The sequence below is a fragment of the Triticum dicoccoides genome, chromosome 3B (assembly GCF_002162155.2).
Source record: "Triticum dicoccoides isolate Atlit2015 ecotype Zavitan chromosome 3B, WEW_v2.0, whole genome shotgun sequence".
NCBI lineage: Eukaryota > Viridiplantae > Streptophyta > Magnoliopsida > Poales > Poaceae > Triticum > Triticum dicoccoides.
Window position 1 is genome coordinate 836265866 of NC_041385.1, and position 27702 is coordinate 836293567.

The 27702-nt window shown below is 46.9% G+C and overlaps 1 pseudogene; it reads left to right on the top strand.

The window, feature by feature from the left end:
* Positions 1-26071, top strand: part of LOC119280225 — a 56905-nt pseudogene extending 30834 nt beyond the window's left edge.
* The last annotated feature ends 1631 nt before the right edge of the window (positions 26072-27702 follow it).

Consider the following 27702-nt stretch of genomic DNA (forward strand, 5'->3'; position numbering starts at 1 on the left):
GCATTAAGGACATAACTCTTCTGTGCAGCATTGAGGATAAACCTCAGATCGCGGATCCAATCCGCATCATTGCTACTAACATTTTTCAACACAATTTTCTCTAGGAACATATCAAAATAAACATATGAAAGCAACAACACAAGCTATTGATCTTACAACATAATTTGCAAAATAATACCAGGACTAAGTTCATGATAAATTTAAGTTCAATTAATCATATTACTTAAGAACTCCCACTTAGACAGACATCTCTCTAGTCATCTAAGTGATCACGTGATCCAAATCAACTAAACCATAACCGATCAACACGTGAAATGGAGTAGTTTTCAATGGTGAACATCACTATGTTGATCATATCTACTATATGATTCACGCTCGACCTTACGGTCTCCGTGTTCCGAGGCCATATCTGCATATGCTAGGCTCGTCAAGTTTAACCTGAGTATTCCGCGTGTGCAAAACTGGCTTGCACCCGTTGTAGATGGACGTAGAGCTTATCACACCCGATCATCACGTGGTGTCTGGGCACGACGAACTTTGGCAACGGTGCATACTCAGGGAGAACACTTCTTGATAATTAGTGAGAGATCATCTTAAAATGCTACTGTCAATCAAAGCAAGAATAAGATGTATAATAGATAAACATCATATGCAATCAAAATATGTGACATGATATGTCCATGATCATCTTGCGCCTTTGATCTCCATCTCCAAAGTACTGTCATGATCTCTATCGTCACCGGCACGACACCATGATCTTCATCATCTTGATCTATATGAATGTGTCATCACATGGTTGTCTCACCAACTATTGCTCTTGCAACTATTGCTATCGTATAGCGATAAAGTAAAGCAATTATTTGGCACTTGTATCTTATGCAGCAAAGAGACATCCATAGGGCTTCTTCCAGTTGCCGATAACTTCAACAAAACATGATCATCTCATACAACAACTTATATCTTATCACGTCTTGACCATATCACATCACAACATGCCCTGCAAAAACAAGTTAGACGTCCTCTACTTTGTTGTTGCAAATTTTACGTGGCTGCTACAGGCTGAGCAAGAACCGTTCTAATCTACGCATCAAAACCACAACGATAGTTTGTCAAGTTGGTGCTGTTTTAACCTTCGCAAGGACCGGGCGTAGCCACACTCGGTTCAACTAAAGTTGGAGAAACTGACACCCGCTAGTCACCTGTGTGCAAAGCACGGCGGTAAAACCAGTCTCGCGTAAGCGTGCGCGTAATGTCGGTCCGGGCCGCTTCATCCAACAATACCGCCGAACCAAAGTATGACATGCTGGTAAGCAGTATGACTTATGTCGCCCACAACTCACTTGTGTTCTACTCGTGCATATAACATCAAACCATAAAAACCTGGCTCTGATACCACTGTTGGGGAACGTAGTAATTTCAAAAAAAATTCCTACGCACACGCAAGATCATGGTGATGCATAGCAACGAGAGGGGAGAGTGTTGTCTACGTACCCTCGTAGACCGAAGCGGAAGCGTTGACGCAACGTAGAGGAAGTAGTCGTACGTCTTCCCGGTCCAACCGATCCATGCACCGTTACTCCGGCACCTCCGAGTTCTTGACACACGTACAGCTCGATGACGCACCCCGAACTCCGATCCAGCAGAGGTACGGGGAGGAGTTCCGTCAGCATGACGGCGTGGTGACGATCTTGATGTTCAACTGTCGCAGGGCTTCGCCTAAGCACCGCTACAATATGACCGAGGTATAATATCGTGGAGGGGGGCACCGCACACGGCTAAGGAACGATCACGATGATCAACTTGTGTGTCTATGGGGTGCCCCCCGCCCCCGTATATAAAGGAGGGAGGCAGAAGGAGGCCGGCCTAAGGGGGAGGCGCGCCCTAGGGGGGGCAAACCTACTCCAAGTAGGTTTGGCCCCCCTTTCCTATTAGGAGTAGGAGAGGGAAGGAAGAGGGGGGAGGAGAGAAGGAAAGGGGGGGCCGGCCCCCCCTCCCAATTCGGATTGGTCTTGGGGGGGGGCGCCCCCTCCCTTGCTCCTTCTCCCTCCCTTCCACTAAGGCCCAATAAGGCCCATATACATACCGGGGGGTTCCGGTAACCTCCCGGAACTCCGGTATAATCCCAATCTCATCCGGAACCTTTCCGGTGTCCAAATATATCCGTCCAATATATCAATCTTTATGTCTCGACCATTTCGAGACTCCTCGTCATGTCCGTGATCACATCCGGGACTCCGAACAATCTTCGGTACATCAAAATATATAAACTCATAATATAACTATCATCGAAACCTTAAGCGTGCGGACCCTACGGTTCGAGAACAATGTAGACATGACCCACGTCTCCGGCCAATAACCAATAGCGGGACCTGGATGCCCATATTGGTTCCTACATGTTCTACGAAGATCTTTATCGGTCAGATCGTATAACAACATACGTTGTTCCCTTTGTCATCGGTATGTTACTTGCCCGAGATTCGATCGTCGGTATCCAATACCTAGTTCAATCTCGTTACCGGCAAGTCTCTTTACTCGTTCCATAATACATCATCTCACAACTAACTCATTAGTTGCAATGCTTGCAAGGCTTAAGTGATGTGCATTACCGAGAAGGCCCAGAGATACCTCTCCGACATTCGGAGTGACAAATCCTAATCTCGAAATACGCCAACCCAACAAGTACCTTTGAAGACACCTGTAGAGCACCTTTATAATCAACCAGTTACGTTGTGAAGTTTGGTAGCACACAAAGTGTTCCTCCGGTAAACGGGAGTTGCATAATCTCATAGTCATAGGAACATGTATAAGTCATGGAGAAAGCAATAGCAACATACTAAACGATCGGGTGCTAAGCTAACGAAATGGGTCATGTCAATCAGATCATTCAACTAATGATGTGATCCCGTTAATCAAATAACAACTCTTTGTTCATGGTTAGGAAACATAACCATCTTTGATTAACAAGCTAGTCAAGTAGAGGCATACTAGTGACACTCTGTTTGTCTATATATTCACACATGTATTATGTTTCCGGTTAATACAATTCTAGCATGAATAATAAACATTTATCATGATATAAGGAAATAAATAATAACTTTATTATTGCCTCTAGGGCATATTTCCTTCAGTAATGATCTTTCTTAGTAGGCTTATTTAATTTGCGGAAATCAATTACCATCCTATAACCTGTGATAATTCTTTGCGGAGTCAATTCATCTTTGTCATTAGGGACAACAGTAATACCTCCCTTCTTAGGGACACAATGGACAGGACTTACCCACTAACAATCAGCAACGGGATAAATTATACCTGCCTCCAGAAGCTTGAGTATTTCCTTTCTTACCACTTCTTTCATTTTAGGATTCAAACGTCGTTGAGGATCACAAACTGGTTTGGCATCAACTTCCAAATTTATTTTATGTTGACATAGAGTGGGACTAATGCCCTTAAGATGATCCAGAGTATATCCAATAGCAGCACGGTGCTTTTTCAGAGTTTTCAATAATCTTTCTTCTTCATGCTCTAAAAGGTTAGCACTAATAATGACAGGATATATTTTATTTTCATCAAGATAAGCATATTTAAGATTATCAGGAAATGGTTTAAGCTCAAACACGGGATCACCCTTGGGTGGAGGAGGATCCCCTACGATTTCAACAGGCAAATTGTGTTGCAGAATAGGTTCCTGTTTAAAGAATACTTCATCTATTTCCCTTCTTTCATTCATGAACATATCATTTTCATGGTCTAGCAAATAGTGTTCTAAAGAATCACTAGGAGGTACGGCAATAGAAGCAAGACCAATAATTTCATCCTTACTAGGCAATTCTTCCTCACGATGTTGTTTACTAAATTTAGAGAAATTAAACTCATGAACCATATCGTCCAAACCAACAGTAACAACATTCTTTTTGCAGTCTATCATAGCATTAACAGTATTCAAGAAGGGTCTACCAAATATAATGGGACAAAAGATATCTTGTGGAGAACCAAGAACAAGAAAATCAGCGGGATATTTGGTTTTCCCACACAAGACTTCAACATCTCTAACAATTCCCACTGGTGAAATTGTATCTCTATTGGCAAGTTTAATTGTGACATCAATTTCTTCTAACTCAGCAGGTGCAATTTCATGCATAATTTCTTTGTATAAGTCAATGGGTATAACACTAGCACTAGCACCCATATCACATAAGCCATGATAACAATGATCTCCTATTTTAACAGAAATAACGGGCACGCCTACCACAGGTCTATGTTTATCTCTATCACAGGGTTTAGCAATTCTAGCAGTTTCACCAGAGAATTGAATAACATGCCCATCAATATTATCAGACAAGAGATCTTTAACAATAGCAATATTGGGTTCTACTTTGACTTGCTCAGGAGGTGTATAAGTTCTAGTATTGCTTTTACGAACAACAGTTGAAGCTTTAGCATGATCCTTCATTCTAACAGGGAAAGGTGGTTTCTCAACATAAGAAGTAGGAACAATAGGATCATTATAAGTGACAATCTTTTCTTCAACTTTAATAGGTGCAGCTACTTTTACTTCTATGGGAGGATGATATTTAAACCACTTCTCCTTGGGGAGATCAACATAAGTAGCAAAAGATTCACAGAAAGAAGCTACTATCTCAGAGTCAAGTCCATATTTAGTGCTAAACTTACGAAAAATATCGGTATCCATAAAAGATTTAACACAATCAAACTTAGGTGTCATACCTGACTCCTTACCTTCGTCGAGGTCCCAATCTTCAGAGTTACGTTTAATTCTATCCAATAAATTCCATCTAAATTCAATAGGCTTCATCATAAAAGAGCCAGGACAACAATTATCGAGCATGGTGCGATTGTTACCGGAAAGCCGAGCGTAAAAACTTTGCATAATTACTTCTTTTACGAGCTCATGATTGGGGCATGAATATAACATTGATTTAAGCCTCTCCCAAGCTTGAGCGATGCTTTCTCCTTCGCGAGGCCAAAAATTATATATATAATTGTGATCACGATGAACAAGATGCATAGGGTAATACTTTTGATGAAATTCCAATTTCAATCTTTTATAGTTCCATGATCTCATATCATCACATAGCCTATACCATGTCAATGCGTCTCCCTCCAAAGATAAAGGGAAAGCCTTCTTCTTAACAACATCATCGGGTATACCTGCAAGCTTAAATAGTCCACAAATATCATCCACATAGCGTAGATGTTCGTCAGGATGCTTTGTTCCATCTCCTGCAAAAGTGTTAGCTAGCAGTTTTTCTATCATACCCGAAGGAATCTGAAAAGGAGTTTCATTTTCAGTAGGTTCAATAGGTTCAGTAGGTTCAGTAGGTGGAGGAGCAACTCTTGGCTCAACTTGACGGGGTGAAGATACCCCGAACAAGCCCCTCAAACAACTACTTTCCATAGTAACAAGTGACAGAAAATTTCAGCACACTTAATAAATTTTTCCTTACCAAATTCCACCTACCAAAGGCGCTTCACTCCCCGGCAACGGCGCCAGAAAAGGTTCTTGATGACCCACAAGTATAGGGGATCTATCGTAGTCCTTTCGATAAGTAAGAGTGTCGAACCCAAGAAGGAGCAGAAGGAAATGATAAGCGGTTTTCAGCAAGGTATCCTCTGCAAGTACTGAAATAAGTGGTAACAGATAGTTTTGTGATAAGATAAATTGTAACGAGCAACAAGTAACAAAAGTAAATAAAGAGCAGCAAGGTGGCCCAATCCTTTTTGTAGCGAAGGACAAGCCTGGACAAACTCTTATAATAGGAAAAGTGCTCCCGAGGACACATGGGAATATCATCAAGCTAGTTTTCATCACGCTCATATGATTCGCGTTCGGTACTTTGATAATTTGATATGTGGGTGGACCGGTGCTTGGGTAATGCCCTTACTTGGACAAGCATCCCACTTATGATTAACCTCTATTGCAAGCATCCGCAACTACAACAAAAGTATTAAGGTAAACCTAACCATAGCATGAAACATATGGATCCAAATCAGCCCCTTATGAAGCAACGCATAAACTAGGGTTTAAGCTTATGTCACTCTAGCAACCCATCATCTACTTATTACTTCCCAATGCCTTCCTCTAGGCCCAAATAATGGTGAAGTGTTATGTAGTCGACGTTCACATAACACCAAATTCACATGACTACTAATAGCGAGACTTCTCCCTTGTCCTCGGGAACAAACATAATTACTCACAAAGCATATTCATGTTCATAATCAGAGGGGTAATAATGTGCATAAAGGATCTGAACATATGATCTTCGACCAAATAAACCAACTAGCATCAACTACAAGGAGTAATCAACACTACTAGCAACCTACTAGCACCAATCCCGGGCTTGGAGACAAGAATTGGATACAAGAGATGAACTAGGGTTTGGAGATGAGATGGTGCTGGTGAAGATGTTGATGGAGATTGCCCTCTCCCGATGAGAGGAGCGTTGGTGATGACGATGGTGATGATTTCCCCCTCCCGGAGGGGAGTGTCCCCGGCAGAACAGCTCTGCCGGAGCCCTAGATTGGTTCCGCCAAGGTTCCGCCTCGTGGCGGCGGAGTCTCGTCCCGAAAGGTTCTCTCCTATTTTTTCTCATCGAAAGACTTGATATGGGAGAAGATGGACGTCGGAGAGCCACCTGGGGGCCAACGAGGTAGGGGGCCGCACCCAGGGGGAGGGGGTGCCCCCCACCCTCGTGAGCAGGGTGTGGGCCCCCTGGCCTTCATCTTTGGCGACGATTTTTATTTATTTATTTTAAGGTATTTCGTGGAGTTTCAGGACTTTTGGAGTTGCGCAGAATAGTCCTTCAATATTTGCTCCTTTTCCAGCCCAGAATTCCAGCTGCCGGCATTCTCCCTCTTCATGTAAACCTTGTAAAATAAGAGAGAATAGCCATAAGTATTATAACATAATGTGAAATAACAACCCATAATGCAATAAATATTGACATAAAAGCATGATGCAAAATGGACGTATCAACAGGTCGTCCCCACTCCGGAACCTCACGAGAGAGTCGTGTTCCTTCCCCATTTTGTCCGCGGGCTCGGGTGTCCCCTTCACCCATTTGTTCGTGGAGTCATGTATTACTACAGGATTGATTTTCATGATCTTTTCCCCAACTCCTGCCTCAATATCTCGACGTTCATCGTCGTGTGCGAGGCTTTTCTCCGGATCCCACCTCACTTCGGCCTGTGGCTGAAGATTTTCAACATGAAGCCCAAGGTGGTGAGCGGCGAACACGCCGAGTGCGGCGGCGCCATGGTAAGAGAGATGCCCAAGGCCGTTTGGCCGAAGGGTGCTTTCAACGACTCCGTCGAGGAGTGGCAGCAGCAGTGGTTCTATATCACCGAACCACGCGGCAAAAAGTGGGCGGCTGCTCTAGAGTTCCAATCCGGAGCTCCACTGCGGCTCACGTCCTGGCCCAACAAGGGCCCGAACTGGTCCTCGTACGATGAGCTGTCATTGCTCCAGACGCGCGTTCAGAGTGTGGTTGACAGGGACATCAAACTAGTCGACGTAGTCCAAGTGATGCTAGTTCGCCTGGTTCTCCCTTGCCAACGCCGAGCCTGCACTCTGTGGGAGCTCGACCCAACCGAGCACCAAACCCTTCAGGAGCTCTATGATTCCTTCCACAAGGATATCTGGAAGGTGCTCTTCAAGTCCGACAAATCATGGTCGGGCCCCGCCGAAGACCGTGGGTATCAATTATCCCACTCTGCAAGCTCGGTAAGTTACCGTCAAGCTCTATCCATTCATGCTTCAGCTGTCATGTCATGAGGGAGACATCTTAATCGTGTTTCATTGTGACCTCAGTGATGGATAAAGAAGGTGGAGCGGATACATTGTCCGGCCCCGCAGCCGGAGGAACCGGCCGGACCTCTTCTGACGAAGATGTTGGTCCCCGCGCCTTACGAGGCGCCCAAGAAGGAGGCCTCCAAGAAGGTCAAGAAGACCCGGAGTGGCCTCCGTCGCCGCGAGGCTTCGGGCGCAAAATCCGAGGACTCAAGCGACGCTCCTTCTTCAGAAGGTAAAGAGGAGGAAGTAGAGGAGGACGAGCCTCACTGCGAAGGTGGGAGGAAGCGTGCAGCCTCCCCATCCCTGAAGGCCGAATCACCCAAGAAGGGGAAAGGTTCCCTCCCCGAGACATCCGCCACAGCTGCCGACAGCAGCCCGGAGTGGGATCCCAGGGCCTAGCCCCTGGAGAATTCGTAAGTATACGAAATCCGAACACACATATGCGTCCGGGATTATTTTTGGATATAGTAGCTTTAACCATTGCCATATTTGGCACAGCCCGGCGAGGTCTCGCACCGGACAGTCCTCATCGGAGGATTTGCTGGGCTTGGACGCCTGGCGAGCGAGACGCCTACGCAGGCCCCAAAGTCCGGGCGCGACACTGAGGTGTCATCTCGACAGGACCTGGACCAGGGGGGACATATCCCTGGAGCCGGACACACGGGGGCGGATAAGGCCCCCGGGACCTCTAAGGTTCCAGAACCGAGCGCACAACCACCTTCGGTTGTGGGAGGCCTGCCTATCCTTCCGGCATCCTCTGTTCGAGCAGAGCTGCCCGGCGGTCTATCGACAGCGTTGAAGAACGCGTCTATCGTCGATGAGCATCGGACCCTTATGGGCACGGTGGTCGAGAAGATTCAGTCCGCCGAGAGCGGGCTGAACGAGTCCTGCTTTGGCCTTATAAAGGCCTTTGAGGTATGTTTCCTAGGAAACCTTTGAGGAATTGTCATAATATGAGTAGTAGCCCCTGATGCACTGTCCGGCGGAGGAGACGGAGCTGGGCAGGGGATCAAATCCTCTGCTTTCGCAGGGGCCTATGTAAATGACGTATACCTCTTTTGTGTGAAAACAGGCGTCTGCAGAGAGGACAGCCGCTTATAATGCGGAAGTGTCTGAACTGAAGCAGAGCCTTGCACGGGCCAAGGAAGAACTTGGCCGTGTGAAGAAGCAATTGGAAGACAAGCAGGGTATGATGAAAACATTTTGTCTTGGAGTTGGCACGAATGAATAGTTGTGCTTAGTGAAAAGTGTTTGTATTGTGTGCTCTAGGAGCGAGTGCCGAATACGAGGCACTAAAGAAGACCGTGGCTGATGCCAACAAGAAGGCTGCCGCTGAACAGGCGCTTCGTGAAAACACGAGGCCAGGGTCATCACAGCTGAGCGAGAGCTCCAGGAAGCTGTGAAGAAAAGCGAGGGCTTGGGGCAGAGTCTAATAGGTAAAGAATCCGAACTCTCCCAAGCTCTCGAGGCCACGGAAGGTGCTCGGGAAGAAGCCCGAGGTGTTGCGCGGGTCATTCAGGAGGCCCAGAAAGTTGCGGCTGGTAAGGCCTTCTGTATTCTTAGCCCTTTGTACATGGTAATGGGAAGAATCCTAAGTGGCAAGCTGAATTCTTATTTTTCCAGGGGCATTTGTGGATCTTCCTTGCAGCATATCAGAAGCCGCCCAATTCTACCAAACCGAGGAGAAGAAGTCCGCGGAGAGGGATTTCTGGTCGCAGTTTTTGGTGCCAAACTATCCGGTGCCTTTTATCGATCAACTGAAACAGCTGGTCGAACTGCACCAGGCGGCCGAACTAGCCATGAAGGACTTAATTGTCCGGCTATGGCCTGCGGAGCCAATTCCAAGCAGTTACTTCGGACTCGTCAAGCGGATTGTGGGCGCCTGTCCTCGGCTTGATGCTATCAAGCGACCAGTCTGTATAGAAGGCGCGCGCATGGCGTTTGCCCGCGCAAAAGTGCATTGTGGGAAGCTTGATGCGGAGAAGCTCATGACTGAGGGACCGCCGGAGGGTAAGGAGCACCGCAAGCCCGAGCTGTACTATGAAGGTGTACTGAAAGGGGCCCCCCTTGCGGCGGATAAGTGTGCCAAAGACATTATATTTCCCTGAGGGCATTCGTGCTTTTTGTAATATGGGATAATGGCATTGTTATTATATATTGCCTATTTTGTTTGAACATATGTTCTTCCTGTGCGGCTGTTTATTGTATGTACTTCCTGAGAGTTGGCCAGTCGTTGGCTTCTGCCCCCACGTAAAAAGGAATACGGGGGTGTTCGGGGTATATCTGAACGCTCTCCCATAGTTGGGTCCTTTTAAGGAGGTGTTTCTCACCACAAACCAGGCAATCAAACTATGTGGCTTTATTACTTTCACTTAGCAATAGGAATTCGAGTATGGTCGGCGCAACCCCTATTGTTCGGAAGGCCGAACTAGGGGCTCTATTGGCGCCTGATAGGAATACCGATCCGTCGCACTCTACATTTATAATGGCGTTGTGTGGAATAAATCTTGAAGGATTTTACAACCTCTCAAACAGCTGACCAGTTCATAGTGCATCATGACAGTCGGTTTTTGGCTTTCTCTATTGAGGTGCTCGTCCGGCAGAACCGGGACACAATCGCAGTAGTTCTCCCAGCGCTACCTTAGCCGATAGAACGGAACGTAAGGTACCAAAACATGGGAGCCGGGCAAACCCAACCAATGACCCAAGACATGATTCGAAGCTGATGCATATAGTCCTATAAGTTCGGGGTGCCGAGCGACCGAAAAGGTGGTCGGACTGTATGGCCGTGCTGTGCAGCCCCTAGCATAACCAGGCGTAACACAAAGCGTGGTTGTCAATTTTGGCAAAGAGGCGTCGACGATAAACGCTGGCCTGTAATTGTTATTTAGATCTACGCATTGTAGTAGGATGATATGTCTATGCATATGGGTACGATGTATGAAAACAGGTGTTCACTAGTAGAAAAGGGGGCTTTGGTCCAGGCCGGGTTAGCCCATTAGTCCCGGTTCAATCCAGAACCGGTACTAATGGGGGCATTAGTCCCGGTTCGTGAGCCCAGGGGGCCGGCCGGGCCACGTGGGCCATTTATTCCGGTTTGTCTGGACCTTTTAGTCCCGGTTCGTGCCATGAACCGGGACTAAAGGGTGTGATGCCCATTAGTACCGGTTGGTGGCACCAACCGGTACTAAAGGTTAGACCTTTAGTCCCGGTTCGAGCCACGAACCGGTACTAATGGGGTTTGAGGCATTAGTACCGGTTCATGGCACGAACCGGTACTAAAGGTCCCTCCCATTTTCAAACTCTACTCCCCCCCGGTGGATCGCCTTTTCAGTTTTTAAAAAAATAAAAGAAAATGATGAAAATATCAAAAAAATAAAAGAAAATTGTTGTTGGGAAAATTTACAAATATGATATGTTGCCCATGTGATATGTGGTCTAGTTGTTGGGAAAATTTACAAATATGAATTTCGACTTTATTTGCAAAATCTCTCAAGAATTTAGTAAAATGGGCATAACTTTTGCATACGAACTCGGATGAAAAAGTTTTTTATATGAAAAATCATCTACTCGAAAAGCTACATCCGAATTTAACCGGGGGAACCCCGTTAAACATTTTCAAAATCCTCAAAAACCTAACAGAAAAAAGTTACGGGGCTTTCAAGATCTGGAGGCAAAAAAATTCAAAAAATCAAGAAGTATTATGGTCAAACTACTTCTTCAAGAGGTATTAGTGTTACTAAATAATTATTCAAGAATATTAGTGTTACTAAATAATTATTTCAGTTTTTGAATTTTGGTCAAATCTGGTCAAACTATGGTCAAACAATGGCAAACTAATTATTCAAGAAATATTAGTGTTACTAAATAATTATTGTTTTTTAAAACAATAGTTTCAAACTCAAACAGTGAAATGTGTCACTTCATGGTCAAGCAAAATTTCTGAGGGTTAATAGGATTGACATCTTACTATTGTCAGGAAAACAACAAGTGCAGACTTGGAAATGAGGAAGAATAGAACCCGGAAGTTAAGCGTGCTCAGGCTGGGGGAGTGGGAGGATGGGTGACCGTTCGGGAAGTTAGATGATTTGGAATGATGAGGGGTGACTAGAGATTAGAGGATAAATTGAGCAGTGATGAGGGGTGGTGATTAGAGATTAGAGGTTACAATAATTCAGAAATTTGAAACTAAAAAATTTCAAAAAAAATTTCAATTTTTTTTTCAAAAATAATCATAAAATTTCCTTTAGTAACGACCCTAAAGGTGGAGCTCCACGTGGCCACGGCGAGGCATTAGTAACGACCCTTTAGTCCCGGTTCAAAAACCGGGACTAAAGGGCCTTACCAACCGGGACAGAAGCCCCTCTTTCTACTAGTTGTTTTTGGCGGAACCTGTGATGGCCGGACTAGAGGGGGTTGTGAGTGGATCAAGAGTGAATCCGAACTGCCTTCTACATGCATGTTCCTGCCATTGTGTGTCCAGGCTGATTCCACGCTGCCAATCCTGTTCTGCGTCAAAGTTAGTTTGTAAAGGCAAATTCTATGAGGCAGCTGAACATACTCTTGTGGTTGGTCTAAGGGTTCCTGATCGGAACCTGGTGAACCCAGCCGTTATACCGTGAAATAGCGCGGACTCCTCAATTGGTGTACGAATACTTGGCTATCATATCAAAGTTTTGATAGGCATGCGTGACTCGCTACTCCGGCAGCTGTGTGGTTTCCGCTCTAAGTGCGGAATCCGGCCTTGCCCGTGGGCGTGATTATATCACACGGTGTTGGCCTGATGGTGTATCACGTCGAATCTTAGTCAACGTGATTCGTCCCGTTAGCATACGGTAAATTACCGTATGAGGGGAAATTGCCGAAGGATTACTCTTTGGCATGGTATTTTTGTTTTTTGGTGATTCGAAAGACAACCATTAGGGTGGTGGGCCAATGAACTTGGCCTTTGCACCTGGCATCCTTTAGAGGATGTTATTTGTGGCTTCTTACCCGTGGGGGCTTTATGTGTGATGGAGCCCCCGGACTACTAGGTCTAAGGGTACGGCAATTGAATTGTTGTGGTTGGTGTGATCTGGGGCGATCGGCCGTACTTTTATGCTCTGGGGGGGGGGGTCTCTTGACTAGACGCCTCCCCTCATTGTTTCCGGCACACGACCAGCCGCCTTGTTTTGAGGATCCGGCATTATCTATTGGTATGCTTTGCCGTCCTCCTAGGAGTACCATGGATTTCACATGGTTCATCGAACGTGTGGCTCGGGCCGAATAGGCTTGAGCTGCTCTTTGTCCATTGACCGGACTGGGGTTTGCTGGACCTGGCACCAGCTTCCTTAACTTGACGTTTGTGGCTATTGCGCCAAGGCTTGAGGGTGTCTCTTCGCGTATCCTTCTTATTGTCTTCGACCGTAATGATGTGTGGACGTCGGGGTGTGTGCCTTGGGTTCTCCTGCTTTGGTTGAGGTAGCCAATTGTGCTGTGTATGCCCTTTGTTTGGGCTTGCTACGTCTTGAGCTTGCGTTGGTTTTCCTCGAAGAGGAGAGGGTGATGCAGGAAAGTGTAGCGTAAGTATTTCCCTCGGTTTTGAGAACCAAGGTATCAATCTAGTAGGAGGCTCCTCAAAAGTCCCACGCACCTACACAAACAAACTGAGAACTCGCAACCAACGCAATAAAGGGGTTGTCAATCCCTTCACGGCCACTTGCGAAAGTGAGATCTAATAAAGATAGTATGATAAGATAAATATATTTTGTATGTATAATATAGATGCAAAAAGTAAAGATGCAAATAAAGTAAATTGAAACAAATATGATAAGAGATAGACCCGGGGGCCATAGGTTTCACTAGAGGCTTCTCTCAAGATAGCATAAGTATTACGGTGGGTGAACAAATTACTGTCGAGCAATTGATAGAAAAGCGCATAGTTATGAGATTATCTAGGCATGATCATGTATATAGGCATCACGTCCATAACAAGTAGACCGACTCCTGCCTGCATCTACTACTATTACTCCACACATCAACCGTCTCCTGCCTGCATCTAGAGTATTAAGTTCATAAGAACAGAGTAACCCATTAAGCAAGATGACATGATGTAGAGGGATAAACACATGCAATATGATATAAACCCCATCTTGTTATCCTCGATGGCAACAATACAATACGTGTCTTGCAACCCTTTCTGTCACTAGGTAAGAACACCGCAAGATTGAACCCAAAGCTAAGCACTTCTCCCATGGCAAGAAAGATCAATCTAGTAGGCCAAACCAAACTGATAATTCGAAGAGACTTGCAAAGATAACTCAATCGTACATAAAAGAATTCAGAGAAGATTCAAATATTATTCATAGATAAACTAGATCATAAACCCACAATTCATTGGATCTCGACAAACACACCGCAAAAAGAGATTACATCAAATAGATCTCCACAAGAGAGGGGGGGGGGGACATTGTATTGAGATCCAAAAAGAGAGAAGAAGCCATCTAGCTAATAACTATGGACCCATAGGTCTGTGGTAAACTAGTCACAACTCATCGGTGGGGCAAGGATGTTGATGTAGAGGCCCTCTGTGGTTGCTTCCCCCTCCGGCAGAGTGACGGCAAGGGCTCCAAGATGGGATCTCGCAGATACAGAAGGTTACAGCGGTGGAAATTGTGTTTCGTGGTGCTCCTGGATGTTTTCGGGGTACGCAGGTATATATAGGAGGAAGAAGTACGTCGGTGGCCACCCGAGGGGCCCACGAGACAGGGGGCGCGCCCTACAGGGGAGCGCCCTCCTATCTCGTGGGGCCCTCGGAGGCTTCTTGACTTCCACTCAAAGCTCTCCGGATCAAATTTGTTCCAAAAATAACGCTCCCGAAGGTTTCACTCCGTTTGGACTCGGTTTGATATTCCTTTTCTTCGAAATACTGAAATAGGCAAAAAAATAACAATATGGGCTGGGCCTCCGGTTAGTAGATTAGTCCCAAAAATGATATAAATGTGTAAAATAAAGCCCATAAACATCCAAAAGGGGTAATATAATAGCATGGAACAATCCAAAATTATAGATACGTTGGAGACGTATCAGGGCTGTCGATTTCGTACTTTTCGGTGGCCAGTACCTTGGTCCACCTATCCATTAGCAAGTCTTGGTCAGCTTTAAGCTGCTCTTGACTCCTTTGCAGGCTCCTTGCCGTGGCCATGAGCCGTCGCTTGAAGCGAACTTGTTCCACTGGATCTTCAGGTATGCCGAATTCGTCATTGCCGAGGCTTACCTCGTCGTCGGAGGGGGGTGTATAGTTGTCCCTCTCCGAGTACCCCATCGGGTCCAGTCCGGCCTGCTTGAAGGTAGGCTGATCAGGACTATATTCCTCTTCGGCACCATCCGGATTGCTTTCATCTCCGGGGCCGGTGTTGATGTGGTGGGGATTCGAGCAGCGCCGACGCCCATGCTTTGCCTTTCTCCCTGAGGGGTTATCCTCCGATGCCCCGTCACCATTGGTTTCCTTTGGAGTGTCCACCATGTATATATCATATGAGGAGGTGGCCGTCCACCGCCCTGTGAGCGGTGGCTCCTATAATTCTCCTGCATCGTCGTCCATACCCTCCATGTCTTCGGAGTCAAAGTCAAGCACGTCAGTTAGATCATCGACCGTGGGAATGAAGTGGGTGGTGGGTGGGCAATGAATTCCTTCGTCGTCTGCTTCCCACTCAAGCTGGACATAGTTCGGCCCAGAGCCTCCTGACAAAGAGAGAGACTTTAATGAATTCAGTATATCGCAAAAGGGCGAGTGCTGAAAGATGCCTGCAGCGGTGAACTCCATTACCGGAGCCCAACCGGGCTCGGCGGGCTCGGGAGCGTGCGGACTGGAACCTACAACCGGATACGAATCCGGAGGTCCGGAGTCACAGGATTCCTCATAAGTGAGGCCTGTGTTCGGCTCCACCACCGATGAGTGTGCGGCCTGCGAGGCGGGGTCCACCCCTCCGTCCTCAGGCAACACAACCTGCTCCGGATTTAATCCGGGGCTACTGCGGGGGTGATATCATGTGCATCATCCGACAGCAGGTGTAAGCCGTGCCCGTCGTAACTGTTCGGTGCTCCTGGAGCAGGCCCAAATCCGTCGGAGATCAAGTCTCCGCGAATATCCGCCATGCATTTCAAGTTTCTGAACCTGACCTGGTGGCCAGGGGCGTAGCTGTCGATCTGCTCCAGATGGCCAAGCGAATTGGCCTGCAGTGCGAAGCCACCAAACACGAAGATCTGTCCGGGGAGAAAAGTCTCCCCCTGGACTGTGTTGTTGCCGATTGAAGGTGCCATCAAGCCCTGCAGCGACGACACAAAGGAACTCTCAATGAAAGCACCAATGTCGGTGTCAAAACCGGCAGATCTCGGGTAGGGGGTCCCGATCTGTGCGTCAAGGCTGATGGTAACAGGAAGCAAGGGACACAGATGTTTACCTAGGTTCGGGCCCTCTCGATGGAGGTAAAACCCTACTTCTTGCTTGATTAATATTGAAGATATGGGTAGTACAAGAGTAGATCTACCACGAGATCGTAGAGGCTAAACCCTAAGAGCTAGCCTATGATGGTATGATTGTAATTGTGATCGGCCTTCTAAGGACCAACCTCTCCGGTTTATATAGACACCGGAGAGGGCTAGGGTTTACATGGAGTCGGTTACAAGGAAGGAAACACAATATCCGGATCGCTAAACTTGTCTTCCACGCAAAGGAGAGTCCCATCCGGACACGGGCCGAAGTCTTGAGTCTTGTATCTCCATGCTTCAATAGTCCGGACGTTGTACACAGTTCGGCTATCCGGATACCCCCTAATCCAGGACTCCCTCAGGTGGAGGGCGCCCCCCTACTGGGCGCGCCCCCCTGTCTTGTGGGCCCCTCGGGCATCCACCGACCTACTTCTTCCTCCTATATATACCCATGTACCCCAAAAACATCAGAAGTGACCATGAAAAATTACTTCCACCACCGTAACCTTCTGTATCCGCGAGATCCCATCTTGGAGCCTTCGTCGGCGCTCCGCCAGAGGGGAATCGACCATGGAGGGCCTCTACATCATCTCCAAGGCCTCTCCGATGAGTTGTGAGTAGTTTACCACAGACCTTCGGGTCCATAGTTATTAGCTAGATGGCTTCTTCTCTCTCTTTGGATCTCAATACCATGTTCTCCTCGATCTTCTTGGAGATCTATTCGATGTAACTCTTTTTGCGGTATGTTTGTCGAGATCCGATGAATTGTGGGTTAATGATCAAGTTTATCTATGAGAAATATTTGAATCTCCTCTTAATTCTTTTATGTGTGATTAAGTTATCTTTGCAAGTCTCTTCGAATTATCAGTTTGGTTTGGCCTACTAGATTGATCTTTCTTGCAATGGGAGAAGTGCTTAGCTTTGGGTTCAATCTTGCGGTGTCCTTTCCCAGTGACAGCAGGGGCAGCAAGGCACGTATTGTATTGTTGCCATCAAGGATAAAAAGATGGGGTTTATATCATATTGCATGAGTTTATCCCTCTACATCATGTCGTCTTTCTTAATGCGTTACTCTGTTCTTTATGAACTTAATACTCTAGATGCATGCTGGATAGCGGTCGATGTGTGGAGTAATAGTAGTAGATGCAGGCAGGAGTCGGTCTACTTGTCACAGATGTGATGCCTATATACATGATCATGCCTAGATAATCTCATAATTATTCTCTTTTCTATCAATTGCTCGACAGTAATTTGTTCACCCACCGTAATACTTATGCTATCTTGAGAGAAGCCACTAGTGAAACCTATGGCCCCTGGGTCTATCTCCTATCATATAAGCTTTCAATCTACTTTTATTTGCATATTTACTTTTCCTATCTATATCATAAAATACCAAAAATATATTTATCTTATCATATTATCTCTATCAGATCTCACTTTCGCAAGTAGCCGTGAAGGGATTGACAACCCCTTTATTGCGTTGGTTGCGAGTTCTTGTTTGTTTGTGTAGGTGCTAAGACTTCTGAGGATCCTCCTGCGGGATTGATACCTTGGTTCTCAAAAACTGAGGGAAATACTTACGCTACTATTGCTGCATCACCCTTTCTTCTTCAAGGAAAACCAACGCAAGCTCAAGACGTAGCAAGAAGGATTTCGGGCGCCGTTGCCGGGGAGGTCTTCACTCAAGTCAAGACATACCAAGTACCCATCACAAGCTCATCTCCCTCGCATTTACATTATTTGCCATTTGCCTCTTGTTTTCCTCTCCCCACTTCATCCTTGCCGTTTTATTCGCCCTCTCTTTCCCAATCTCCTCTCTCTTTTGCTTGCCTTTTTGTTTGCTTTTGTGTTGTATTGCTTGTCGCGATGGCGCAAGATAATATCAAATTGTGTGACTTTTCCAATATCAATAATAATGATTTCCTTAGTACTCCGATTGCTCCTCTTAATGATGTTGAGTCTTATGAAATCAATGCTGCTTTGCTGAATCTTGTTATGAAATATCAATTCTCCGGCCTTCCTAGTGAAGATGTCGCTACCCATCTAAACAACTTTGTTGATTTGTGTGAGATGCAAAAGAAGAAAGATACGGATAATGATATTGTTAAATTAAAGTTATTTCCGTTTTCACTAGAGATCGTGCTAAAGTTTGGTTTTCGTCTTTGCCTAAGAATAATATTGATTCGTGGAATAAGTGCAAAGATGCTTTTATCTCTAAGTATTTTCCTCCTGCTAAGATCATCACGCTTAGAAACGATATTATGAATTTTAAACAGCTTGATCATGAGCATGTTGCCCAATCTTGGGAGAGAATGAAATTGATGATTCGCAATTGCCCTACTCATGGTTTAAATTTATGGATGATCATAAAAAAAATTATGCCGACACTACAAGAAACCTGTTAATGCATGACGGATTTCCGCTGACAGTTTTGAAAACCGTCATGAATGGCCCAGTACAGATCCGCAAGCCCGCAAAAAGCCCGCCTAAAGCCCTAAACTTTCCCCCGTATAAAACCTAACCCTAACACACTTCCCCGTCCCCAAACTCTTCCTCCATCCACCGCCACCACACGTTGGCTCTCCTTGTCCCCGTCCTATGCCGCCACGCCTCTCGTCTCCTCGTCCCTGTCCTCCGACTTCACCTCCCAACCTCCAACCGATGATGGTGGCCCGAGATCCATGGCGACGGTGGTTGCAGCGGCCCCATGGAAGTGGCGGCCAACCCTAGCTACTACAGCGCGTCTCTGCTGCTCACAACCAATGACCAGGGCCATGGATCTGACCAGGGGCCTCCCTCGACCATCTCCTAGGCCGCGCAGCTGCCTCGCCATCCAGAGATTTGGAGTAGCAAGCGTTGGACGAGCAGAGGATGAGGATCGTGACCTGCAGGAGGCCCGAGCTCGACCTCGCCGGGGACGGTGATTCCCCACACAAGGTCCCTCCCTACTTCCTTGTCTCCTTTCTCCTTCATTCTTTCCTTCTCTCTCCCAACCCCAATCAATGTTTTTCTTCGATTCAAATCAACAGGAGCTCTCCACATCTCCAGTTCCATGGACGGCGAAAATCGAGACCCCACGCTCGAGCATGACGAGTTGGGCGAGCTCGACGGCGAGGTCATCCGCCCCGTCCAGCATGATTTCCCGCAGATCAAGGTCTGCCCTCTCACTCTATTTGTCTTTTCGTTCCAAGTGACGTCTGCTTTGCTCTAGCATAATTCTCCAGGGGCTCTCAAATTTTCTTGGGCTGAACCTCATGCAGAAAACGTGGCCACTTCCTTTCCTGATACTCACATGTTACAGCCAATGATAGAGACTAGAACTGCTGTCTATTTTCTTTTTCTTCTCTCACTGTGCGAGCACTAGTAAACTCTGCCTATGTTGTCTCAAGATAGCCGGTCCCAAGCCCGGGTAAAGGAGGAGGGTTGTGATAGGCTTGGCGAGCCAACGTAAAAACTCAGCCACTCTTATGGAGATGAAACCCAAAAGATTTTCGTTGGGGCATAACCCTCTCAGCGACGCGCCACATCGGAACCCGGGTGTGGTGGAAAATGGGCAAGGGCCGGGCCGTCACCCCCCAGGTGGCGCGCCGTATCTTGATCCCGATACGATGTCAAGTGAGCGAGGATTGGGTCGTCGCATCCTTAGTGGCGCGCTACATCGGCGCCCGGATGTCGTGGAAATGAGCAAGGGTCTTCGCATTTGACTCGACGAGTGCGAAGGGTAAGGAAGCTAGCCGAGCCTAGGAGGATTCACTTAGGTAGCTGGAACGTAGGGTCTCTGACAGGAAGCTTCGGGAGCTAGTTGATGCAGCGGTGAGGAGAGGTGTTGATATCCTTTGCATCCAAGAAACCAAATGGAGAGGACAGAAGGCGAAGGAGGTGGAGGATACCGGCTTCAAGCTATGGTACACAGGGACGGCTGCAAATAGAAATGGCGTAGGCATCTTGATCAACAAGAGCCTCAAGTATGGAGTGGTAGACGTCAAGAGATGCGGGGACCGGATTATCCTGGTCAAGCTGGTAGTTGAGGACTTGGTTCTCAATGTTATCAGCGCGTATGCCCCGCAAGTAGGTCACAATGAGAACACCAAGAGGGAGTTCTGGGAAGGCCTGGAAGACATGGTTAGGAGTGTACCGATTGGTGAGAAGCTCTTCATAGGAGGAGACCTCAATGGCCACGTGGGTACATCTAACACAGGTTTTGAAGGGGCGCATGGGGGCTTTGGCTATGGCATCAGGAATCAAGAAGGAGAAGATGTCTTAAGCTTTGCTCTAGCCTACAACATGATTGTAGCCAACACCCTCTTTAGAAAGAGAGAATCACATCTGGTGACTTTTAGTAGTGGCCAACACTCTAGCCAGATTGATTTCATCCTCTCGAGAAGGGAAGATAGGCGTGTGTGCCTAGACTATAAGGTGATACCTGGAGAGAGTGTTGTACCCCAGCATAAGCTGGTGGTTGCTGACTTCCGTTTTCGGATTCGTGTCCAGCGGGATAAGAGGGCTAAAGTCGCTAGAACGAAGTGGTGGAAGCTCAAGGGGGAGGTAGCTCAGGCGTTCAAGGAGAAGGTCATTAAGGAGGGCCCTTGGGAGGAAGGAGGGGATGCGGACAATGTGTGGATGAAGATGGTGACTTGCATTTGTAAGGTGGCCTCAGAGGAATTTGGAGTGTCGAGGGGAAGGAGAAGTGAAGATAAGGATACCTGGTGGTGGAATGATGATGTCCAGAAGGCGATTAAAGAGAAGAAAGATTGCTTCAGACGCCTATACCTGGATAGGAGTGCACACAACATAGAAAAGTACAAGATGGCGAAGAAGGCCGCAAAGCGAGCTGTTGGTGAAGGAAGGGGTCAGGCGTATGAGGACCTCTACCAACGGTTTGGCACGAAGGAAGGCGAAAGAGACATCTATAAGATGGCCAAGATCCGAGAGAGGAAGACGAGGGATATTGGCCAAGTCAAATGCATCAAGGACGGAGCAGGCCAACTCTTGGTGAAGGACGAGGAGATTAAGCATAGATGGCGGGAGTACTTCGACAAGCTGTTCAATGGGGAGAATGAAAGCTCTACCATTGAACTGGACGACTCTTTTGATGAGACCAGCATGCGTTTTGTGCGTCGAATCCAGGAGTCTGAGGTCAAGGAGGCTTTAAAAAGGATGAAGGGAGGCAAGGCAATGGGCCCGGATTGTATCCCCATTGAGGTGTGGAAAGGTCTTGGGGACATAGCGATAGTATGGCTAACCAAGCTTTTCAACCTCATTTTTCGGGCAAAAAAGATGCCAGAAGAATGGAGACAAAGTGTATTAGTACCAATCTTCAAGAACAAGGGGGATGTTCAGAGTTATACTAATTACCGTGGAATTAAGCTGATGAGCCATACAATGAAGCTATGGGAGAGAGTCATTGAGCACCGCTTAAGAAGAATGACAAGCGTGACCAAAAACCAGTTTGGTTTCATGCCTGGGAGGTCGACCATGGAAGCCATTTTCTTGGTACGACAGCTTATGGAGAGATATAGGGAGCAAAAGAAGGACTTGCATATGGTGTTCATTGGCTTGGAGAAGGCCTATGATAAGATACCGCAGAATGTCATGTGGTGGGCCTTGGAGAAACACAAAGTCCCAGCAAAGTACATTACCCTCATCAAGGACATGTACGATAATGTTGTGACAAGTGTTCGAATAAGTGATGTCGACACTGATGACTTCCCGATTAAGATAGGACTGCATCAGGGGTCGGCTTTGAGCCCTTATCTTTTTGCATTGGTGATGGATGAGGTCACAAGGGATATACAAGGAGATATCCCATGGTGTATGCTCTTTGCGGATGATGTGGTGCTAGTTGACGATAGTCGGGCAGGGGTAAATAGGAAGTTAGAGTTATGGAGACAAACCTTGGAATCGAAAGGGTTTAGGCTTAGTAGGAATAAAACCGAGTACATGATGTGCGGTTTCAATACTACTAGGTGTGAGGAGGAGGAGGTTAGCCTTGATGGTCAGGTGGTACCTCAGAAGGATACCTTTCGTATATTTGGGGTCAATGCTGCAGGAGGATGGGGGTATTGATGAAGATGTGAACCATCGGATCAAAGCCGGATGGATGAAGTGGCGCCAAGCTTCTGACATTCTCTGTGACAAGAGAGTGCCACAAAAGCTAAAAGGCAAGTTCTACAGGACGGCGGTTCGACCCGCAATGTTGTATGGCGCTGAGTGTTGGCCGACTAAAAGGCGACATGTTCAACAGTTAGGTGTGGCCAAGATGCGTATGTTGAGATGGATGTGTGGCCACACGAGGAAGGATCGAGTCCGGAATGATGATATACGAGATAGAGTTGGGGTAGCACCAATTGAAGAGAAGCTTGTCCAACATCGTCTGAGATGGTTTGGGCATATCCAGCGCAGGCCTCCAGAAGCTCCAGTGCATAGCGGATGGCTAAAGCGTGCGGAGAATGTCAAGAGAGGGCGGAGTAGACCGAATTTGACATGGGAGGAGTCCGTTAAGAGAGACCCGAAGGATTGGGGTATCACCGAAGAGCTAGCTATGGACAGGGGTGCATGGAAGCTTGCTATCCATGTGCCAGAGCCATGAGTTGGTTGCGAGATTTTATGGGTTTCACCTCTAGCCTACCCCAACTTGCTTGGGACTAAAGGCTTTGTTGTTGTTTCTTGTTGTTGTTGTACTGTGCGAGCACTAGTAGTGTAGAATTTCTGAGATCCATTGACCATGGAGTAGTAAATGCCCATGAGATGCTTGTTCCTTTGAATTTTCTTGTTTATGGAGGGAAAGTGATTCATTAATATGACTGAATCGGTTGATCAAGAGTAGATTCTTTATTAGCTATTACACTGCTTCTCTGTTAAATATTATGTGCAGACTTTCTATGTCTTATGTGGTGAAAATTGCCATCATATTGATTTCCACACAATCAAGTTGATAAATTTATGCCACTAGAATTTTCATGCTATTGTACCAAGATGATGGCAGTGCTGGTTGCCATGGAATGCTTGGTTGATCACATTTGTTATCTGCAAATATATATGTTGTATTTTTGTATCTTTTGTTCTGAAAGACATGTCCCTTTGTAAGAAAAACACTACTTGAAGAAAAAGGTGCAGCCAAAATAGCTGACGACTATGTATTCTGGGGTGTGTTTGGTTTTGAGCCAAAGGCAACCTTACCAAAATATTGGTGTACCCATGAGTTCTGGCTGCTGTTTGGCTGGACATCAAATATTTGGCTTGCCCAGCCCAGTCCGCGTTTGCCCATGCAATTCTCGCCAATATGCGGGCGAGCCGAGGGCGACAAATTCGTCTGCCAAAATATTGGCTTCCAACCTGCTAGCATCCCCGCGTATTATGCTTGGCGTATACATGAGCTGGAAAATTAATTAGCTAGCCCGTATGCGAACGCCTCCATGGATCATATTGATCCAGTCTGCTAGTATGTGTGTGTTTCACTCGATAAACACGTGTGTGTCCTACTTCATTGAACCCTTTTTATGCCCTTTTTTCTGTTTGGTCATCATGATTTATTGGCTCCTTATACGACGACGCTGCTGCCCGGACGGATCATAGGATTTCTTCCAGTACACGGAGGGGAATGGGGAAGGGGTGCACCCGACGCCCTTCAAGAAGGACGGCGGCGCCCATAGGCTTTACCGCGTCAGGGCCGGCAACACCGGCAGAGATTTCTCCCGACCACGACAGACCCACAACCCAGGACCAATCGTCGGCTCAATCACGCATTCCGCCCATCAACATGCGCCAACACAGTCCTGAGGTCACTGTCGATGTCTCACCAAGACAAACACTGTGAGAATGGTCGGACCAAGACGAAGGAACTGTAGACAGGGGCCGGCAGTACCGCAGCCATGCAGGAGGGAACAACCTCCACCGACTCAAGCAGTACCAGACTGGACGCTGTAGCTGGAACACAGCAAGCCAACAGCCTGGGCGGGCCCAGATCGGCCCATGAAGCTCCTGCCGACGCGCTGTAGCAGACGTGGCGTCGTAGCCACTGCCCTCATCACGAGGAGCTCGCTAGTCCAGTCGAAGGTGACCAGTCAGAGTACAAATCGGCCCGCTCTAACCCAGATTAGGCCCAAAGGGCCCAGATCTAGGCCTGCAGGGCGCTGCAGGCCAATGCTCGCACCCAGCCGCACCGGCCACATACATGCCTCGTCGCCACCAAAGCTTGCGCCGGAGCGCCACAGGCCGAGAAGCACCGCCACCAAGAGCCACCCACCCAAGGCGGCCGCCTGCGATGGGGGAAGGAAGGGGCTGCCACCGCCGGCCTCGCAACGCCGTCGCGCGGGGAACGCCCGCCCGGCCCCGCAGGTGGCGGCCACAAGAGGAGGGGATGCAGTGGAGGTCTGTGGGGTGGGCGAGAAGTGGTCGCCCCGGCCGCCTCGCTCGGGGAGGCGACACGGGGGGTACGGGGTCGGGGAAAAAGGACATTGCTCATATTTAATTCTTATGTAGATGTGCTTTTGCAAATCTGTAACTCCCTCCGGCCCCATTTAATTCACGCGACACATTCGCATGTCCTTCGCCATTAACAATGATGTTGCAACAGTTACTTAAAGCTGTGGGTATTTTTGTGGCTGAAATAAGTAAGGTGGATATGTTTGTAAAAAAAGATAAATAAAAATGAATTACCTCATTTAATCGTTTGTATTGTAAAACAGAGCCGATTAGACGGAGACCCTATAAATCCAAGGGTCGCCATCTATTCTTCCCGAAACCCTATTTCTTCTTCTACTACGTATACCCTGATCGATCTCCCACGGGCGGCGGAAGCAACAGGCATCGACGTCGATCCATCCACATCAAGGTACGTACGGAGCTGTTTTGCCTATCTATACTACTAGTACTAGCCTCGTTCATATTCCTCGTGTGATTCTCAGCTAGGTTAGATCTTAGGACAATATGATAAATTTTTCATCTTTGTCTTGCGGAAGAAACTATTGCTAGAATTTTTATGCATCTGACTACTAGATTTCTCTAAGTTACTTCTGCGGTCTGTTGGATTTGGTGAATGTTTCTGTGCGATTGTTCTACAACGTACTTTATATACATATGTAAGTGTCTAACAGCTGGTGCTCTTTGGTTTTTGCACATTCAGAACAATGTATGTTTTGGTCAAGAACCCAGCCGGTAGGACAATCCGCCTAAAGGTCCATGAATCAGATACATTGGGTTCAATCAAGTCAATGGTCCAGGAGCGGCAATTCCTAGTCTCCAACGGGGTGCAGCTAGACGACAACCGTACGCTGGCTGATTACAACATCCAGCATGAATCCACACTCGAGCTCCAAGAGAAGATGCAGATCTGCGTGACGGACGCTGATGAATAGGACTTTCCCCCTCGACGTAGACAACCTGGATACCATCGACAACCTGAAGGCCAAGATTGAGGACCTCGAGGGCTTCCCCAAGGCTCAACAGTGCCTCATCTTCGACGGCAAGCGATTGGAGGATGGGACCAACACCTTGGCCGACCACAATATTGTCATGGAGTCGAAGATTCTCCTCATCCTTCTCCCGTGTATAGACATGATGCAGATTATTATGAAGACGCTAGAAGGGAAGACCATCACTCTCGAGGTTGGGAGCTTTGATACAGTCGATAGTGTCATGGTGAAGATGTACGAGATGAAATACGCCCCTTACCCGAAGCAGCAGCGCCTCATCTTTGCAGGCAAGCAGCTGGAGAGAGGACGAACCCTAGCGGACTACAACATTCGTAAAGACTGTATCCTTCATTTGGTGCTTTGCCTTTGCGGTTGTTGAGATGCATGGCATGCGATTGAACAACCTGTTTTTATTTTGCCACAGTCTAAGTTCCAGTAGTGCTACCAGTTAAACTATCCTAGTAAGCAGTACCTTAGTATCGCTCCACTCATATTTCTTGCACTACCGTGTTATCAGTAAAACTGGGTATTATTTAGTTGTAGGTTTTCTTTTTGACAAAATTATTTAGTAGTAGGTTAATGTGTTGAGTGCTTCTTTTTACCTGTCAAGAGGGAATTTAGTTTAGTAGTCCCCGAATCTTCCTTTTGCACGTAGTTAATTTCTGTGTGTATCCATGTGTTTCCTCTATGCCATCAAAGTCCAAAGCATGACAACCTGGCGTGATTGCATGTCTTTTAGATATAGAAGATTAATATTACATCTTGTGAGCCACATGAAGGTGATTCCAAGCTGGGATTAGGTTTGGAAATCAGTGTCGCAATCAAATCTTGTGAGTATCACCCTTAATTGCATTAAGAAGAGGAGAGTTCATCCAGATAATGAAGAAAGCCGGATCCGAAATCCAGACATCAATGCAACAAGCCTTGCTAAACTAGGCCTGAGACGTCGTTAGACAAGCCAAACGATCACCAGAGCACCTGATAACCACCATCTCTTCCCCTTGCAATTTCATCGCCGAAGCAGCTAGGGATCACCGGGAGACCACGAGAGGGCAGAGCATCTCCAACAAATGTTTAAAAAATTTCCCTAAAAGTGATTATACGGGGTGTCCAGATAATTTATGGGACGTTTACCTGTGAGCATCTCCCGCATATCCCCATAAAAACTCTGCATAAGTGGTTTAGGCTGTGGCGCGAAGGCGGCGGTGGGCAGCAGTGGTCGGTGGTGCCAAGTGAGCGGGCAGGTGGCGATGGTTGGCGGTGGAGGGCGGCGGCGGTGGTGCGGTGGGTATGGCGATGGCTGTTGGCATGGCACTTTTAGGGAATGGTTTACGGCAAGACATTTTCCCCTTAGGTAGACGGGAAGATGGAGTGATCATCATGGGACCCTTCAAAGAGCAAATGTCTATTTGGGCCATCGCAAGAACCAAGCACTTGAGTAATGTAATGCCATGAGAGTAATTGTTTTGGCCACTACGAGGCTTGTGTGTAACAAACATCTTCTCAATTAATGAAAACGGCAAGTCTTTTGCCTTATTTCAAGAAAAGAAAAACTCTACGTTTGTAAGTGTGCCAGTTTTGCTGAGTTCACGGCGACACAGTGCCATCGCCCGCTCAGCAGCCAACGCCAGCCGCCGGCTGCTCTCCCCACTCTCCCGGGCGCTAAATAATGGAAGGAATTAGGTACAATCGCCAATCTTTCTCAAGCACGTGAACCTATCTTAATTTTAGCCGATTCTTGTTGTCTAATTGTATGACCGGGTTTTTCAAATTTAAGGGTATTATATTTGGGAATGGAATTGCTGCGATTTGACAATTTCTCCTAGTGATTCACATCTATTTAAATTATTTATTGACCACGCTCGATAGAATGACGAGTAAGCTTAACTTCCTAATCATACGGTTCAATCATATGCTTTACTTTAGTGTTTCGATTCTTATTATGTTTTTATTGGTTGAGGTTTCTTATGCTTTATTGTTCACTTTTACATGATCAACTAGTATTTCAAG